Here is an 8,790-nt window from a genome sequence, read left to right as displayed (position 1 = left end):
GGATTTAGCCCAGATGTGCATTTTCCACACTTGTAGTGCATGCATTTATTTCAGCCTGTAACAGGGAGTGAGAGAGCCTGCAGGCGAAAGCTGCTGCCTTGCAGAACACCATTCCCTAGGTGGCAGGGCAGGGAAGGCCAGCTGATGCCTCGGGTGACCTAAAGAAACTGAGACAGGCCCCTGCACAGACACAGGAAAATTAGAGTCCTGACTTCTTCTGAATAACTGCGGGGTCTCTCCAAAAGATAAGACCCAATCAGCAACACAAAAGGGCCATGAGCCCTCTCTCAGTCCTCAGCCTGTGGCTTCAGTGGATTAAAACCAAAACCACCAGCAGAGAATTTCACATCCTGCTCGGGATCAGCAGGCTAAGCTAATGCCAACAGAAGAGTCTGATTCTAAATGCTTCGGAACCCTGCAATTGGTTTCTTTGGCAACCTAAGGCTCTCTGTTGAGGAAAATAACCTTATCCATGAGGAAGTCAGCAGTCGGGCTTTCATATTTCACTTCTTGCCAAGAGTGAATTCTTCATTGTTAATTTCATGCTCAGCTGTGAGTCACTAACAAAGGAGAGCTGTTCAAATGGCTGCAAACTTCAGTTGAGTTTGTAGCTTTTTAATCTGCACTTCAAGTTAAGGCCAAAATGAAAGACAATGTTTATACTGCCCTGCATGGGGGAGGCTGAGTGAGGCACCCGGGGTGTAAATTTTAAGACCCCACTCTCAGTGTCACACGAGTGCCTCACCTGCCTTCCCCCGCTGCCCAGGCATCTGACATTTGGAGAAATGAGGGTCCTGAGACATTTCTCCTGTTCTGGGACCAGTTTAAAGGAATTAGGGGAGTCCGTTCTATTTTGCTTTACTCACAGATCTTCACTCTCCAATACCAGATCATGTAAGCTCATTTCTGTGTGTGTACTTCTGCCTTCACTTACCTCATCACTGGCGCTGCCCTTCTTTTGGTTTTGAGCTCACCCCACCTGGGGCTGCACATTCTGCATGGTCAAGTCAGTGTGCAAAGAATGTGCCGCGAGTATTTCAGCCCAGTATCAACTCAGCTGCCCATCCCACCCCTGCCTTCTCCGGGAAACAGACTGAGCAGGTACAAAGCCCAGCATCTGTCTCTTGCTACCCAGAGAAAGCAGACTGTGGAAGAGGCAGCATGATGACAGCCCCAAACCTTTCTTTAACAAAACAAATACTCAACTGCGGTTACTTAGAAGATCAAAGGAAGAAAATGAGAACAAATTCTCTTCCTGCTCCCAGGGTTTCTTGAAAATGCCTGTCCTGGCTGGATCAGCAGATTTTAAAGGAACCTTGAAGGTGCAGCCCCTTCACCGATCAGGTGAGGCAGCTGCAGCGTGGGCAGGCAAAGGGACTTGCCAAGGCCATACAAGTGGCAGTGATGGCTCAGAGCCCAGGGATCCCCAACTCTCTCTGTACTATGGGAAGCCAGTGCTGCTGGTTTGTTTTTTTTTTCTCTCTCTCTCTCTTTTTTTTTTGGCAAGGTGAGCTGTACTCCTAGAGCTGACGTAAGAGGCTGAACTGACTCAAGGAAAAAGCTCAGAAAAGCAATACAAGTGCATAGGTGTGTTCAGCGGTTGAGATTACAGTGCCAGCAAGGAGTGGCCAGTTAGCTCAGTTGGTTAGTGTGCAGCCTTATAACACCAGAGTCATGGGTTCAGATCCCCGTATCAGCCAGCCGCCACAAAAACAGTTAACAACAAGCAATAAGCTGCCCTCGCGTGAAAGTGATCCATCACTGTGCTCAGACTGGAATGAGAAAACCACAGAGCTTCTCTCAGCTGAAGACTCCCTTCACCCTCCCTCTATTTCTCTGAAACTAGAGCTCAAATCAGGACTGCAGAACATGAACCAATCACCCCGTCACATAACTTCTCCCAGGCACAGGGACCAAAGGGAAGACGAGAGAAAAGAGAAATGAGAGTGGCCACTGAGGGTTAGGGGATCAGATTCTTAGCAAGTGGTTTTAAGCATCATGTGCACACGAATACTTTATCTCAGCAAGAGTCCGAGTGCAGACTGAAGTCCACTACAGGCCAGCGATTCGTTTACAATGGTATGTTTATTCCTGAGCTAACTGCTTGTTTATTTAAGCGATAACTACTATCCGATTAGAACACTTCAAAGACAATGTGTGGAGCCTGACAAAGTCATAAATAGAGATGCTATTCACTGTTGTGGTTCTTGCAGCAAACTATTGGAAGCCTGAGATCTCTTTTATGCACTACGAGATGCGTATTCATTATATTGCTTAGTTGCATAGGTATCTTTTATATCACAAGTTGAAATCTGTGTACGAAACGAGATCTGGCAATTTCATTAGCTTCCTCTCTAGTTTTCCTACCTATTGGCCTTCTTCCCTCCTCCCACCCCTTCTAAAAACTATTCTCAGGTTAACTTTAACAGGACGCAACTGTCACCATGGTATTCCCTTTCCCATATACCTTCAGTGGCTGCCTATTACCTTACTGAAGACAGACGCTTCATCCCTGAGCCCTATCCCTCCTCTGCTACTTAATAAAAACACTGCTTTAGCTACCGCCACCTCCCCAGGGCCCCACCTGGGTCCTGAGATATGGAGCCGGGGGAAGCTGAACCCAGCTGCAACCAGGTAGAGAGCACACCAAAAACACCGTTTTCACTCGGGTAGCCCACTATAGCCCCTGCAATTGCCATGGCTGCCACAAAGGCAGCTGGTCTCTATCGTACCAGTCTCAGCCACCATGCAGATGGCACGCCAGACTCTCAACTGCATTGACACAAGGAGAGGCACCAGCAGAGACCAAAAAAAAAAAAAGAGGTCCTCTCTCTCCCAAAAAAAAAAAAAAAAAAAAAAAAGAGGTCCTCTCTCTCCACACAAAGCACACTCCAGAGTAATAGAAGAAGCATTTGATTTACAGTAATAGGGGAGGACTTGATCACACCTGTCTCAGTCCTGGACAGATCATCTAGGCAACAAACCAAGAGAGGAACAGTTAATCTATCAGACGGAGAGAACAAATCTATGGTTATTAAAGGAGGGAGGGAGGAAGAGGAAGGGGGAAGGGGAGGGGGACAGGGAAGGGGAGAGATTAGATAAGGGTCGTAAAGAATAAGTATGGTTTGTAACAATGAATATGGTAATAAAAAAAATAAAAAATAAAAAACCCTGCTTGCACCCCGAACACAGCTTATCACTCCTGCTCAGGCTTTTGCTCACAAAAAACCCTTCCACATGTGCCTCTTCCATTCCTGTCTGCCAAGGTGAATCCCACTCAGCTAGAATCCTACCTCTTCCATGAAGCTGCCTCTGAGAACTACAGTCCACAGGTGGCTCTTCTTTCTAAAAAGTCCTATTACAGGAATTATTTTCTGTATAACTCATTTGACACTTATATGCAGGATGACCCCAGCCTCCAAAGGCAAAAGGCATGTATAAGGTCTGGGATCAAACAGAACAAGGTTCAAAATCCAGCTCTTCTGTTATTGGCTGTGTGTCAAATTATTTTCTGTATAACTCATTTGACACTTATATGCAGGATGACCCCAGCCTCCAAAGGCAACAGGCATGTATAAGGTCTGGGATCAAACAGAACAAGGTTCAAAATCCAGCTCTTCTGTTATTGGCTGTGTGTCAAGGAAAGTTCGCCAACCTCTCTGAGCCTTAGTTTCCTCAGCTATAAATGAACGTGAGAACAGCAAAGGGCTGTTTGAACATTAAGTTAGACAAAGTATGTGAAGCCCTAGCACAGTTCCTGGTACACAACAGGTGCTCAATAAATGCTAACTTTTTTAATTAAAAAAAAATCTTTACAAAGTAGTTGGATGCCAAAAAATAATTTTTAAGTCAGAGTTTCAGGATTTCAGAGCCAGGGTGTGTGTTTGAGACCTACCTCTTTTGTGCAGATAATGAAACAGATCCATGCCCCACTGGCTGGAGGCAGAGCCCAAGGGTTTGGATTTCCTGAGACATCATCTTTCTGTGCCTGCTGGGACTCAAATGCCAGGAACATATCTCCCCTATCACATGTGTGGTTGCTATTAAAGTGCCAGAGAAAAGGACACCTGGCCCCTTCCTTCTCGCAGAAGTACTGCAGCCCAGGTCACTGCACTGGAAGCAAATAGGACCCCTAATTGGCCCTCTCGCCCTTCGGTCTGGATCAGCCATCTGTGGCCTGGGGTGGGGAGAGGAGTGCTTGTGAGTCAGAGGTCGTCAGCCATTGTTAATTGCTCAGCTTATGTGTCATTTGCTAACTAAAGAGAAAGTTCACTGAGTTGAGGCCTGCTCTCCAGAGCTGATTGTTCGGGAATTTTGCCAGCCAGTTGTTAAACTGTTGGTAGCTTGAAATTGGCTGTAATAGGAGAATTTACACCACAGAAACCATCAAATGCTGTCAGCCAGGCCTTCCTCCCTCTCCCCAGTGCCAGTTTACCAGCGCAGCCCTGGTTTTATGTCTCTTCTAATCCCCCAGAAGGGCTGGGCGCATTGCTTCCATATCCTAAGTGCTCACGAAATGAAAGACTATTTAGACATGCATTAAGAATAGTCATTTTTGAGCAATGACTCAGTCCAAGCACTTTTGAATGCATTATCTCACTTAATCTTCAAAACAACGCTGAGATAAGTACTGTTATCATTCCCATTTCCCAGATGAGGAAACTGAAACTCACCTAAGCACAGGGAGCAAAATTCATCCAAGTCCAAAGCCCCAGGTCTTACCCACAAATTGCCTGTCCTACCAGCTTCCACGGGGAAAGCCCGTCCGGGTGTGTGGCCTGTGGCCACCAAGCCAGCAGCACGGTTCTCTCTGGAGTGGTGCCAGTGATGCAGGGCATGGGCCTGGGGACTTCATTGTTGCCATGGCACCACCCCTGCCTTCACCTGACCCCTCCATGTTTAATCTTTCTTCCTCATCCTACCTATCCCTTCCATATTATCTCCTTGTCTGTATGAGGGCCATTTGCTCAAGAAGCCCTGGGAACCTCCATCTCCTCTTGTCTATGGAAGTCCTTTATGGCCTTAAACTTGTCTCCAAGAGCTCTGGCAGATGAGTAACCTGCCTTCCTATGAGTGCCGCTGTGAACCCCGTGCTCTCATGTAACTGCCTGCCTTCAGGACCGCCTCGTTGCTCAATTTCTTCTGATGACTGAGCTCCATACACAATCTGGTCAGCGGGTCAGCTCTGGTCTGGAAGCTCCCCGAGGGCAGAACACAGGATTTTTCTCTGACTGCTCCTAGGCCCCAGGGTGTGTTAGGAATGGGAGAGCATGGCACGGATGTTGTGGGTGACAAGGCACTTGCTGGTGGTTTCCCAGCGCTGTTGTGTACAACCCAGTGCTCTTGTGTTCAATGAATACTTCCTTCCTCTTTATGCAGAACACTGGCCCTGTGTTTATTAACAGCAATTTGTGCTTGGTCAAGAATGATCAGTGTGGCTTGGGTACTTGGGGTCAGGAAATAGCACTCATCTGTCACTTGCCCTGGACATGCTGTGTTCCTGAAGGAGAAGAGGATCTAGCACCACAAAAAATAAGCAAACTCTGCCCTTCCAGGACCTCTCTCTCTCTCTCTCTTTCTCTCTCTCATTTTTTTTTTTTTCACTATACCCGGGCTTCCTGTGTTCCTGAAAATTTCTGAAACCTCAAGCATTATCTCATCAGAAACTTCTAGTCTTCTTTTCACGTTTCTCTTCTTTCTGCTGGGTCCTGGTAAATTTAAATTCTTTCTATGCCTCTGGGATTTAGAGATAAGCACGTGACAATGGGTTCATCCTCATTTCCCAACAGCCTGGTTGCCTGTGGAAGAGCAGAGTGAGAAACGTCACCAATGGTCACCCACCCCTGTTCTCCTCTGCTTCTGGGTAGGTGGGGGGTCACCTTTGCTGCCGCCTTGAAGTTAGGAGAGGCCATGTGTTTCTTCTGGATAATGAACCATGAACAGAGGTGTACTGCTCTTAGGCTAAAGTGCTTCACTGCGGGTGCTCAACCTGCTACCTCTCTCATTGCCTGCTGTCATGTTGCATATGGTACAAAGGGCCAGGAAGGAGATGTTTTACGCTTTGTAGTCCGTACTGCAGCGACTCATCTCTGCTATAGCACAAAAGAAGTTATGGATAACACATAAACCAATAAGCATAGCTCTGTTCCAATGAAACTTTCTTTACAGAAGCAGGTGGCAGCCCAAGGTCTACAGTTTGTTTTTTATTCTTTTTTTAAAAGATGACCGGTAAGGGGATCTTAACCCTTGACTGGGTGTTGTCAGCACCACGCTCACCCAGTGAGCGAACCGGCCATCCCTATATGGGCTCCGAACCCGTGGCCTTGGTGTTATCAGCACCACACTCTACCGAGTGAGCCACGGGCCGGCCCAGGTCTACAGTTTGCCAACTCAGAGCTATAGGATGGAGGAAGATCCCACAGCCCAGATCATTACATCACCGCCCAGAGGGCAGTTTTTCTTGAGTTACTAAACTGCAGCAAACTTTATATAGGTGAGAAATAAAAGTGTAGAATTGTATGTTACCTCAATGTACTTTAGCCTAACCTGAGGAATTCGAGGAGTCTCTAGGACAATTTCATGGCATGTGCCATTTTTCGCAGATAAAGGAAATAATGCTAACCACCCTCGTTCCCCACTGCCTGAGCTTGTCCTTTCCAACCCTTGCCAGTCCAAGCTCAGTGCCTGCCCCCCGCCCCCATCTCCCAGCAGATTCCCTGAATGGTCCTTGCTGGGAACTTGCTTTGGTTTTCACTGTTCCCTCCCCAAATTCTCTTTCTTCTTCTTTCTATTTATCCAAATCTTTCTCAGTTTCAGTCTTCCTGGCTCTAAATTGCCTTCCTGGACTATCTCCTTATGACCTTAGACTGCTAGTTTGGGTCAGAGTCACTGTATGAGGTCACGGAAAGCAGAAAAACAGACAGCCCTTGCTGTGAATGATCCTTATTGTCAAGGGGACTCCACTGAGCTCTCCCACCAAAGTTAAGTAGAGAGAGGGACTGAGTCACTCAGCAATGGAATCAATCCACCACACCCACAGTGCATTGTTTGGGGATACCATACATAGGATTCAATAACAAAGAAAAGCAGGGGAATGATTAACATGAATTTGAGGATTATGGGTCTCTGGCAAAGAAAGGAGGGTAGCGGTTCAGGAAGGGCCATTCAAGGGGCTTCAAAGGTACTGATCTTGGACTTCCTAAATTCTGTGTTGGGTCTAAGGTTCAGATCCCCATATCAGCCAGTTGCCAAAAAAAAAAAAAATTCTGTGTTGTATAGACGCGTGATGATTATTCTTTAAGTTGTGCATATAAATTATACACATCTCTGGTGTATGATACATTTTTTTTTTCTTTTTGTCTTTTTGCGTGACTGGCAACGGATCGCAACACTCAGTGTTGTGCCCGTACCGGACAGGGACCGACAACGGGATCGCAACCCTCGGTGTTGCGCCCGCACCTCGCTCAGCCAGTGAGTGGCCAGTCTGTATGTGGGATCCGAACCCTCGGCGGGAGCGCCGCCGTGCTTCCCAAGCAGCGTACTGTAGCAGTGCGCCACCGGGCCGGCCTACATTTTTTATTTTTATTTTTAATTTTTTTTTTAAAGATGACCGGTAAGGGGATCTTAACCCTTGACTTGGTGTTGTCAGCACCACGCTCACCCAGTGAGCTAACCAGCCATCCATATATAGGATCCGAACCCGCGGCCTTGGTGTTATCAGCACCACACTCTCCCAAGTGAGCCACGGGCTGGCCCAGGAGTACCCTCCTTAGAAGACTTTGCTCTGCCTTCCTTTTGTCTCCCCCTTGACAAAGAGGCAAACTCCTGTGTCTGGCCAACTGTCCCTTTGAAAGGGTTGCCAGGGACTCACCTACCATAAGTCGCACCTAGCAACTGGAGGGAGGGCCAACTTATCACTGGGCTGGCAGGTACAGGACAGAGCATACAGGCCAGAGCGCTGCTTTTGGGAAATGCCATCAACTATGCTGGGAGTGGTGTGGCCTTTGTCCCTTGTGGGACATGTGACATTTGGTGAAAAATGTAATCTGGTATAAACCAGCATGAACTCATCACTGGGGGGTTGGCTTTGACCTTTCTGCTGCTTCCAATGACACAGACAAGCTTTTGTATCTTTTTAGTACCATCGAAGGAGATCTAAGGGGGATTGCAGGGGGTGGGCAGGGCTTGGAAGTAGAATGTGATATTTACGGTGCCATTTTCACCCTGAACTAGCTGAGTGACCGTGGGCAAATCACTAAACCACCCTGACCTCCTTGCTTTCTCATTTGTTAACTGGGAATTTGCACAGTCCCACCTCACTGAGTGGTGGTGAGTGTCAATGAGGTAATCGAGGCAAAGAATTTAGTGCTGAGCTGGGTTCCCAGAGAACAGGATTTGCTTCTGCACCGAACCTCCTTCCTCTTGGAGTTAAAAGACTAGAGAATAAAAATAATGCCTTAAAAGTGACAAAGCCTACTTAACCCACCATACAGTAGAAGTAACACAAATTTGTAATTAAACATAGCAGCAAAAAATCGGTTGTGGGGCCGGCCCGGTGGCGCACTGGATAAGTGCGCCGCTTGGGAAGCGCGGCGGCGCTCCCGCCCGAGGGTTCGGATCCCACATACAGACCGGTTCCCGCTCACTGGCTGAGCGAGGGGCGGGAGCAACACCGAGGGTTGCAATCCCGTTGCCGGTCCCTGTCCGGTACGGGGGCAACACTGAGGGTTGCGATCCGTTGCCGGACACGGAAAAAAAAAAAAAAAAAAAAAAAAAAAAAAAAAAAAAAAA

Source organism: Galeopterus variegatus, unplaced genomic scaffold (assembly GCF_000696425.1).
Source record: "Galeopterus variegatus unplaced genomic scaffold, G_variegatus-3.0.2 Scaffold2618, whole genome shotgun sequence".
NCBI lineage: Eukaryota > Metazoa > Chordata > Mammalia > Dermoptera > Cynocephalidae > Galeopterus > Galeopterus variegatus.
The sequence above is the reverse complement of the archived record's forward strand: the minus strand, read 5'-3'. Positions refer to the sequence as shown.